We start from the raw sequence: 11,739 nt of genomic DNA, 5'->3' as shown, positions 1-11,739 counted from the left end.
TTACAAAATAAGTTTCTGCAGTAATTATCTTACACTTTTCAGTAGTCAATCCTATTTACATTCTTGGAGGACAAAGTTCTAATAAACACATGATTTGATATGAATAAAAAAAAAATAAAAAATGAAAGTGGGGAGAGTTACAACCATCAGCTTGCTAATTGCAAATTCATGAAGACATGTAATAGAATTGTTTCACACCAAAATAATGAAAAAAAATAAATGTCAGAACTTTGCTATTTTCTGATTTTGTTGAATTTTCATTTATTTGTCTTATTTTAATCTGTTAAAAACTTATGCGTTCGAATAAATTTTTAGCCTGGATTATCCTTTAAGTGTATACAATGTATATCCTTTGAATACTTTTCACTTTGTAACTTTAATAAACAATTACATATTCTGTACCATGAATTATTCCCAAAGGATTAAGATGATATTTTCACTAGCTCTTACACCAATTGGTGTTTCCTTCATCTCCCTGTTACAAGTAGTAGTGTGGATTTGAGATTAAATTCACCATTACACTAAAATGTTTTTAGATTCCTTTTAAATGAAGTATTAAGAACTAACAAAGAAAATTTTATGAGAGAAAATTGTCCATTGCTGTCTTTTCCTCTCATAAAATGAAGGTGTTTATGTAATTGCATTTTTTTTAGAAAGATGATATTTGGCTTGATGGAATTCTCAGCAATATATTTATGCTAAATTTGAGGGAAGATGTGAATCAGAAATTGCTCCTCAGACATATAGACATTGAAACCTATGTTTTTAAAATATGTTTTTATAGTTGGATGGAAGTGTGGCAAAATGGAAAACTGAAATTGAATAATATAAGTTGTGTTTCTTCCTAAAAGAATATGTATATTTTTTTAAAGATAAAAACTATTTATTATGCAATAAATGTCTGTCATGATAGGGTAGTGGCAAAACATACTGTCAGTGAACCAGTTTAGGGGCTACAGAGTTCTCACTTTATAGAAAATCATATTTTATTCTGTTCTATATTTAAGAAAATATAAACTGGTAGACATTACAATTTACAGGGATCAATCGTGTTATTTGTTGTTGATTTTATTGTTTAAAAAATGCATGCAAGCATTGATGAGGTGTATCCAGAGTTGTTTTTACCATTTCCATCAGATTAAAATCTCTGTTGCCCATGAGAAATCGGTGCATTAGATGTAATCAACTAAAGTGATCCTTGGTATGGGGTTCAGGAGATGGAGGAGGGGTGGGGAGGAGGAGTGGGGATGATATAGGGGAAGAGAGGGCAGGGAAGGTAGAGGAAAGTCAGGTATGAGGGGTGGGGAGGGGAGAGGGCGGGAGGGTAGAGGAGTGGTTAGAGTCGAGTAGGAAATGACTTACTTGGAGGAAAGAAGGGAGAGTCATTGGGGATGGGAGGAGAAGGGTTAGAAATGGAGAAAGATGATGAGGGAAAGGAGGATGGATAGATTAATAGTGAAAATGCATATTTCAGAAAACTCCTGTGTTGAAATAGTTTGAAAGATCAGAGACTTATTCATTGTGATTTCCATTTTGTTTTTCTTTTAGGATATCTGTATAAGATGGTGTAATTATCATATCCATGATTTATAGTGAATGTAATGCAGTGTCATTATTTGAAATGAGCGTTAAAGCTTTGTTGGCATTGTGCAGTGCAGCAAGATTTCTGCCATCTCATGCAGAACTCTTGTTTTATCACCTATATTAAAGGTCTTGGTATATGCCTCTCAAAGAGGAGGGAGGGATGTCATCAAAAGTGAAAACTAGATATTGATAATGCAATTTCTGTATCGCTGTATTTGATCCTTCATCTATAATTACTTGAGTATAAGTTAAAATATGTATGACTTTCTTCTTTCTTAGCAATCAGCTGTCACAGAGAGGGGTGGGATTTGAGAGGGATTCCAAAGTAATCTGGAGTGCATTTTAAATTAAAGTGATTGGTTAACATTGGTTTGACTTTAAAAAAATCCGAGCTAGAAGGTTACACTTGTTACCTGTGTCTGTGATATGTTACAAAAATGAAGACCAGAAAAAATTGCGTTGGAAAATAATTATTTAGTGCCTCAAAAATTGAAATATACAGTGACCGGAAACACCATCTTAATTTCATCCCATTATCTTATGTGTACTATTTAGGTGTCTATAAGACGCCTATTTACAAAATCGGGGTTTGCCTTGTAGTTTTAGCTTTTCATTCTCAATAATGGTTGTTTTCAGGGTTGATTCATTCTAATACATGCACTTGTACACATGTTTCATCTTGGTTTGAGATTTTTTTAAATCGGCTGCTCACAAAGTTTAACAATACCTTTAAATCTAGGACTTTTGTTAGAAAGATACATTTCCCAGTAACTTCTAGGGCATACATAGATTGATGAGGTCTTCAAGTACATATCCACTTACCCTATATATTTGGCCTTGTTTATTTCAATCTCTTGGCCTTGTTTTATTTCAAATTTGTTATTATTTGTAAGTTTTTATTTTTAATTATATACTATTCCTTTTGGATAATTATTCTGCTGCTTCAGATTATAATGATAATAACTATGATAACTGTTCTTGTATAGTACATATTTCATTATGATATTATAACATCCCTATGCGCTTCCAAAGTACTTGGATATCATTACCCTGGCTTAAGCCCGCAGCCTTTTACAGCTCGGAAGAATTTCAAGGAGTAAATTCCTGTCAGATACCCATTTACCTCACCTGGGTTGAGTGCACCAATTTCTTGCTGAAGGAAATTACGCTATGACTGGATTCAAAACCACAAACCTCTGTTTCAAAGTCAGAAAACTAATCCACTGGGCCACAACGCTCCACACACGAAAATTATGATGATATCTAACTCTGAGAATGTATATATATTAGTCAAATCTGGATAATTGCCAGGAATGTCATTACATTATTCAAATCTGATGCCATGAATGATTCCTCAAGTCAACACCCCAATTCCTTCTCAGACTTTGATAATATCACAACACTCCATAACCTATACCAAGGAGGATCAACAACTTATGCTATGACTTAGAAGGTGTTGAAAGAAAATATTTGCAATTAATTGCAAGTATTCTGTTGCAACTGTACAATTGATAGATCAATTTTAAGTGCAAATCAGATAAAACTGCTTGTTTCAAGAAGCAAATTAGAAATCATTTACATATTTGCAATTTATAAAAAATTATGATTGATATAGGGACTGAAATAAGACATGCTATTGATCACATCAGGTTTCTTGCAAGAAATATTCTGTTGCAACACCCCCAAGTCATCTTTCCAAGAGCTTGTTAGAAATAGCAAAGCATACCTGGGGCCACCGATTCGTGAGGGGGGTGGGACTTAAGCTCCAAACTTGTTTTCTCAAAAACTTAACAGAAATGATAGTCCCTCACTTCTTATTTTTTTTACAAAACTATGTAGAGGAAAGTAAAATTACCATGTAATTGTGATTTTTTTGCATGACCATTCCTCCCCAAGTTTCAAAACCATTCCCAAGCCCCTGGCATAGATGGCATAGGTCAATTTGAATGCTGTTCTCACTGCATATTTCTATTTTATTATCTGAAGTTCACTTATGTATATAATAGGCCAAGTTGTATTAGTGATCTAATATAAAAATGAAATGCTGTACTCTCTTTTTATTTTGGTTAAAAAGGATAAAAATGAAATGTATGTGGCTTCTGCTTTTAGAGAAATGAAAAGAGATGAGTACTTTGGACTTGATAATTTTGTTATGAATTTCTGAAGAGGCTGAAGCCCTGTTGCAGAAATGAGTATTCAAGATTTTGACAGATGTTGGGCTGTAGTCAATAGCTTTGCTTCAAGCATCCTTCTATGGAGGATTTATATTTCATAATTTCTATGTCATCTGAAGTGCTTATTAACCTCTCCAAACTGACAAGTTCTCTCTACCATCTCTTGCTATTGCCTCCTCAAGATGGAGAGCGCTTGTTGCCATGGTGATACAGTAGAAGCCGGAGGCTCAACCTTTGGGAGGGTTTGAGTGAGAGGGATCAGAAGCTAGGGTAATCCAGCAGACCTGCTCATTTGTCTGAGTGATGACACCTTTTTATTAGCGACAGCCAACAGCGGCGATTATATGGATTAGGGGATTGTCTCACTTGGCATGGATGGGGGCTTAGTGTAGCTTTACCTAGGAGGCTCTCACCCTTGGGGAGCTGCACCATCTGCGCGGTGTGTGGCGAGGCCGGTCCTGTTTTCGCTGCTGAGCTGAGAGGACAGATCCCATCCCAGAATGGATTTCAGCTTCTCAGCGAGTCGTCTACTAGCGATTTATTTTAATGAGTTATGGTATCCAGTCATTGGCCTGCAGAGAAGTAATGCCAGTGGGTCAGCTACGGTATCTAGAGGGCATCCCTTGAGATGTAGAAATCTTTGCACTATATTGAAGGAGGGGGGGGGGGCTGCTGTTCATGTTTTGGGGTGCTCATCCAGAATACTCATCCCTTGCATTATCCAACCAAATGCTTTAAGTGAGGATAATTCTCGGCGACACAACGGTTGCACTTTTTGGAATCAATACTGCAGTGGCTAATTACGCCTTTCCTCCCTTGCGAGCCTGAGACAGTTGTCCGAAATCAAATGCTCAAGAGAGCAGTGCGACAAGAGCCCTCAAGTGCCAGAGAGCGACAATACACGACTGTGTCCCCATATCACACTCGAGCCCTATTTGACAAGATAAAGCTCGTTCACAGACAGTCGTAGGCTTGTAATCCTTTGATCCAAGTAGTAAAGTCACCTAGCTTTGTTGTGGCTAATCTGACCAAATTTGTTAAATCATGTTGATTTATTTGGCGAATTTTCCTCTGCGGAAACCCTCAATAATTCCCCGCTGTTATTCCTTCTGTTAGCTATGTCCTGTCGAGAAAGCCCCAATGAAGTCATAATGATATTAGCGCCAATAACGTTGGATTTTGTTTTCTTTGCAGCAAGCAAACGCAGCAGGGCTTGAGTATTAACTCATTTTGATGGGGGAGGTTGTTCTCAATCAGGCTAGCTGTACAAATTCACTGTGACAGCTGTTGTTGATACAGTCAGATCGTAATGGAGGGGGTCTCTTCGTGTCCTCTTCACAATCCTGAGGAAAATAATTTTCAGTTGCTATTTAAAATCAAGTCTTTCTTCAGAAAGATAACAATCATTGGAATAGACTCACATTTTGTCTTCTTAGTCACTATCCTTAATGAGCATACTAATTTGATTTTGCATGTCATGCGTTCTTAGAACTATTTAATTTTTGATTGTAGGGAGAATCTTGAGGCACCCAACATCCCATACCACCGATTTTTTCATCAACAGACCATTAGAGCCTTGAGCATTATTGCTCTGTCATAATTGCAAATTAGTCCCTGTTTCCGTCCCCCTACCGAGACCTTAATTCGACCCTGTCAAATTCAACATTCGTTTCCCCAAAAGCAACATGCAGGATTGCAGCAGTTTGTGTTCTCCATTTCATTCAGATCTTTTTCTGTTTTATTTCAGTTGAAGTGTTAGTTTTTTTTAAAGCTTTATTTGCCTGAATTATTATGATTGAGTATCAGTCAGTTTTTCTTTGAATTGTATCTCTGTTTATGACTTACACAAGAGCTTCAGAGAGTATGTGGGGTGTGCCTAGATAGTATAAGTATGAATGGTACAGGTAATGTATTTAATCTATAGTTTGAATTTTATTTTTTTTTATTCTATCAAATAAGAATTTAGAATAAAAATTTTATGTACAGATTTACACAAATCCTCAAAGCAGCTTTATTCAAAACCATAATGTAATTACTGTACATTTTGGCCTACTCCTGTGTATAAAAAGCATTTTGAATACAATTATTATGGTATGCTTGCTACCGGTTTGAAGACTCAAGGACTAGGCATTTTCCTGTTCAATATTTCTCTCCTTCATCAACCTTCAACATCCTGTTTCACCTGTCTTTCCCCCTTGTCTGAGCAAATACAACAATTGTTCAAAAATGGCATGATTCACGTCTTGGAAATTCATTTTCCAATTTGATCATGGGTAGACTAGGCCAAGGCATGCAGGGATACACAGCGTGAAATTAGCAAGCTTCCAAGTTAGAAAATGACAAAATGGATGGAACTTCATGCTGTGTAGACAGACATTGGTAATTTGTGGACCTCAGTAGGAGGGAACCCTTTACAGGAACAACCAATGCTGCTACACTTGTTTTATTGGGGTGGGAGGGCCAAGAGGTGGGATACTTGGTTTTTATTTACTTGTTTAATGGAGTGTCAATATGATTTATTATGTTTGAATGAGATGTTATTGTGTTGCATAACCTGTCAATACAACTTTATTTTTAAAGTCACTTTGAAAGAAAGAAACAGGGGGGGGGGACAAAATAACAAGAGTACTTAATCTTAGTCAAAAAAAAATTAAGCCCATTCCGAGAATCATCTCTTAAAAGGTCTGAACCTGATTCCATGATTCTTTAGTGGCCTTTGAGCATAAGTTGAAAATGGGTCAAGAATTATTACAATATGCAGCCTATAAACTGTGTGTTCTTTACTTGACAAACATAAATACATAAACCCAATATCATCAAGCCTGACTTGTATTTACAATGAATTTGAATGGCTGAGGTTGGTTACTGAAATAAGAATATTATCTATTCAGAATGACCCTAGTTCTGATGGTACCATAGGTTACTTATTATTCATCAAGATAATCCACACAAGTGAGAATTCTGCATGAAATATTCTCACCCTCCCCGGACGGTGCTTGGCCACTCTTAATGCAGCCCCTAAATGGGTTGTTTAAATCACAGGCACTGAATTATTCAGCTCACGGAATTAAAGAATGCGCCCCGGTTGGCGAATTAAACCAGCTCTGGGACTTGACACTCTGCGCTCCAACGCCGCATCATTTATTCACACAGTCAAACATTAGAGCGTCAGATGTTATTTCCTTGGAGGAATCACGCTCCATAGTAAATGAGTTATGGCCAATCAGTCGCACATTTATCTTGGCGAATCTGATCCCCATGTCTTTTATCGTACCCTATTCAATTCGGCTCCCACGAGGGGGCTATAATCCGAGGTGAATCCGTTGGATGAAGAGTTCTGGATTCGGCTGGATGTCATCTGGGTCGACACTTCATATATCACAGTGAGCATAGGTTGAGTTATGAGACTCTGTCATCTTACTAGAGAAAGAAGAGCATCTTAGGACTTGGTTACCATGACGATACAAGCATTAAAGGACCCAGTAGTATTCATGTATTCAGATGATAAGAATTAAATGTCAAAAGCTGTATTTATCTATTGCTTTGAAAAAGTTGGGCTTGTGATATCAAGATGCAAATGTTCATTCTGAGATTCAGGTTTGTAGAGAATTCAAAAATGTGGAAAAGGTATGAAAGAGCAATTCTTACAAAATTCGTACCACCGCACAAATGTTCATTGAAGCAAAAGTAGTTCCTCTTGACTAAGGAAAAAAAAATATCAATTTGGGAAGGAGACCTAATCCTTATTTACTCTTAGAATAGGTTTGATATCTGTTTGATGATGATAAACATGGCATCATTGATTTATGTGTTTCCCTTATTATACAAAAAGATAAGTAACAAATTCCATTTCAATTTGGAATTATAGCCATGATTGTCATTGCAAAAAAAGGTTACAGCCAGTTGGGCACACTTGATTACCTTCTTGTGTTCTGTACTTGATGAAATTAAATGAAAACTTAAAATGCTAAAAGAACTCGGATGCAATCTCTGTAACTACACAAAGCATGTTCAGTATTCAGTCTAATACCAGTCCTGATATTAGGACCTGCATAAATATGCTAGTGTTGCCTAGTGATTTTTGCACAAACATATAATTATAATTGAGTTTTTATTCTAGATTGTGTTTTGATGTCAACATATCACCGTTTTCTTGATGAAAAACAGTAAATGTTTATGTGTAGCTTAATGATTTTAAGATTGCTTGAACACAATATTCTAGCTAAATGATACAGTGTAGTCAGGCCATAGAGGCTGGGGACTCTGCAAATCACCATCATAAGGTTGAAATTCATGTTTCAACCAGATGCTATGTTATTGATGTCCTGTATAGGATCTGTTCATTCTCAAATTCTACTTTCCCTTCTTTCCCAGCATGAGCCTCTAAATACAAACTACAAATGCTAGTTTAAGAGAGGAAAATTAGTTGTTAACCATTCTCAAGGAAATCAAATCCAATACAGTTGTTTGCTCTTATTAACTTTGTCTTGATAACTAATAGAAATTTTGAAAATATTTATTTTTTAAGAATCACAGAAAAATAAGTATAACAAAATTTATACTAATGACTAAACACATCTACTAGTAGTTGACAAAAGAGAAGTTTACATTTTGTGTATTCAAAGCTATCTTCTCTATTATATCAATGATGCTAAGGTTTAAGAGAGGAAAATTAATATTTTTTTCTCTCATGAAGACATTTGAATTTGCTTTAATGAGGATGAAGGAAATATATATTTTGAGAACAGGTACTAAAACTACTATTCTCGCAGTAGCATTACTTGGAAAATCTTGAAATATTTATATTTCAATTATTTAGAAGATTGATGAGATAGAGTCCAGGCATGATGACTATACCTCTCTCACTAAGGTCATTAACTATCTGATTGCAATAACATTTCATTCCGATGTCCCTTATTGATCATTTGATTTAATAGCTGTGTATCTAATCCAATTATCACTCATCCCAGAAATATTAAGATGTAATATATTCTCCATACCATCCCTCCATGGCTAAAGCAATATCGCCTCGCCTCATCCCAGCTAAATTTGTCAGTTTACAAAATAATCGTGGGGATCATCAACCACAAAGACGCGCAGAAAAGCCGGAGAAAATCTAATTGATTTGTGGCGATGAGCGGTGCTATAGATTTGACCTAAATTCTCAATGTGCGCTCCCTCTCACTCCTGCAGAGAAGACATAGACGCAAAGATTTGATTTATTGATTTAATTATGCAGACATTTTTTGCATGATTTTTTCCCCTCCTGCAGTCGCTTGCTAATGGGTGATGTGATCTCATACTAACATTGTTTTGATCCATGCTTTAGGATGCTGATGTTGTATGGATTCTTCTAATGAGCTCTGGCACCATTCTTCAAGCTCTTTTGTCTTTGCTGTGATGCTGTTCTTGCGAGCAGTGGGGAGAGATTAAAAATAGATAGGGTTTCCAGAAAGAATAGCTTTAACCTCTGTCTAAGATCATTTAGAGATCAAGTAGCCCCACATCCCCTCTGCAAGAGATAATCATTTATCATTTCTGTGTACTAGAGGGTTCTCTTTTGAATCTCTATTGTGGATTATTCTTCTGCTCATTTGTTACTGAAAAAATAGAAGAGAACATGAATCAAAATCACATAAGGGGTTTGATACATCATACGTACAGAGATGTTGTAATAATATTATTGGAAATTAAACTCATTTGGCAATTATACTGATGATAACTGAAGTTTTAATGGTTTCAGTCAATTAATTATTAAAAACATATTTCATTTCAATGGCAGTGATTATATACCAAAAGTGCTGCCTTTGTCACACTTGAGTGTGAAGGTTAGCCATTTATTCACATTTGTGTTTGATCACATGAACTAGTTGCTGTCTGTGTAGTAATGAAAACATGGATCATATACAAGGTCATTTATTATTGAATGATCATGATGAAATAAGAGTATGGTACTTTTCATTCAGATTAAAGCTGTCAGCTCTGGAGCTGCCATTTGGTTTGTCTCAGTACTCTTGCAATCTATATAACTCTATAACTATCTATCTTTTTTCCCCTCTCTTTCGCCTGCATCACCATCTCACAGTTTTCAGTATTCTCAAAATAATACCTTGTATATCTCAGCCCCCTTTGTATATCTAACTTTATTTTTGTCTTTGCATATTTAACTCATTGTTAGCTCATCTACTTTGAATTAATTTTCTGTTTCCATTCACTTCACACTGAACTGTTTCTTGCTTTTCTGTCTTTATCCTCATGATCTGCCTTGATCCTTAATGTTGCCAATTTGGAACTAAAGATCATCCTTGTTCCTTTTAACCTCATTACATCTTGCACTACAGACAGACCTTGTATTTATTAGCTGGTCGAATGAGATTCATTCTAAACACATCTTTTAGTCTTCCCCACTAGAAGAGGACAAACGAGGGAGCCCCGCCTTGCATGCATCAGGCCAATTTAGGGCACTGATTAGTCTTGAAAACTTAGCCGAGACTTCATTAGTGTCAATTGTTTTCAATTTTGGGGTGCCGAACCCTGTCAAGGTTGCTTTACTCCTTGCAAAAAGGATGAAGGCTGCAAGTGGGCGTGATGGATCCTCATCTTTGATGTTAGATGGCTCCTGAATGTTCTTGATTGGTTTTTAGTGGGAATTTTTTTCACCATATAAAATGTGAGGATATTCATGAAGTTCGATGCATTTTTTTTCATTGGAGGGGGAACATCCGAAAGGTTATAGAATGAAAGACCTGCTTAATGGAGTCTCCAGTTTTGTTTCTTAACATTATTGAATTAATGTACACTCATGGCTGAAATTCTGCTGTTCGATATGCATTTTTTTAAATTCGTTGTTTCAGCATTATGAATGTATTCATTCATTCATTGGTATAACACTGATAGATGGAAGGCATACAATGGAATGATAGGAAATAGATAAATGATCAAAGTATCTTGATCATCTTATCCAAGGTTTTTTTTTCAAGAGTATCAATAGTAATTGAGGATAAGTGTCTCTTCTCCACGCCTTTGACAGTTTCAAAAAGTCTTGAAGATCACATTGATTACTGTGCATCAATTGAAGGACTAGATGACCTCCCTTCCTAAATTGCAATCTGTTAGGAGCATTTTAGATAGTGGTTGCACAAGTTGCCTTGCCTCTTCTAAACAGATCATGAGAATTGGTTCAAATGATTGGCTAGGGAGGAGAGTTATTGATGGATGTAATACAACACAGCCTCAATTTGCGGGGAATCACGTCCAGATTTAGTTTCAATTTAGAGATTGATAGCTCTCGAAAAGGGAAAGGAATAGCATAACATGTTTAGAAACAAAACTGGCGTAATGTAAGCCCTCTGTTCTCGGTCCCTGCACGCAAACCTGGCAAGCATGCGCTTGCTCTCTGGATGTGGCAATAGGGACGTAAGAGGAGTTGTTGGCGAGAAGAAAAAAATGGCGAGAATAAGTTGAGCTCAGAGGATGCCAATCTGAATTGGTAGGTTAATTATTTCCCCCTGAGTGTGCGAATTCAATTTGGTGTCAATCTGGGATCGGGGCTAAGTTAGATTACGGCTTGATCAGATTAGTGGCATGCTGGGGAGCTTGCTTGTTTGTTACCTGCCCTAGTCTATTTGTGATCCCATGACATGATGTAAATAATGAATCTCTGCCTTGTCTCTATCTTTAGTTTTTGGTGGTGTAAATGTGAGATATGTGAGATGGTGTGTAACTGATGTCATTATAATGAGACTGAGATGCATGACTTGATTTGCTTTGGGGAATAGTGAGAGAAAATGTGTGATACTCTTGGTACAAGGTGAGTTTTTTTTAAATGCTCATTCAAGAAGATATGGATATACCAAGAAATGCATTTATCATAACCACTGTCAGACAAATGTATATTTAACTATTTCTTCAGTTTTCTATGATAGATGAATAAAAGGTATCAGTTGATGTGTTGACTATAATAATTTTGTTTTCTTCTCAG

The 11,739-nt window shown here is 36.2% G+C and overlaps 1 protein-coding gene across 1 annotated transcript in view; it reads left to right on the top strand.

Annotated features, from left to right (window-relative positions):
- Window positions 1–11,739, top strand: part of LOC121406967 (pollen-specific leucine-rich repeat extensin-like protein 3) — a 74,487-nt gene that overhangs the window by 25,241 nt on the left and 37,507 nt on the right. The window lies entirely within an intron of this gene.

The sequence above is a fragment of the Lytechinus variegatus genome, chromosome 2 (genome assembly GCF_018143015.1).
Source record: "Lytechinus variegatus isolate NC3 chromosome 2, Lvar_3.0, whole genome shotgun sequence".
Taxonomy (NCBI): Eukaryota; Metazoa; Echinodermata; class Echinoidea; order Temnopleuroida; family Toxopneustidae; genus Lytechinus; species Lytechinus variegatus.
The sequence above is the reverse complement of the archived record's forward strand: the minus strand, read 5'-3'. Positions and strand labels throughout refer to the sequence as shown.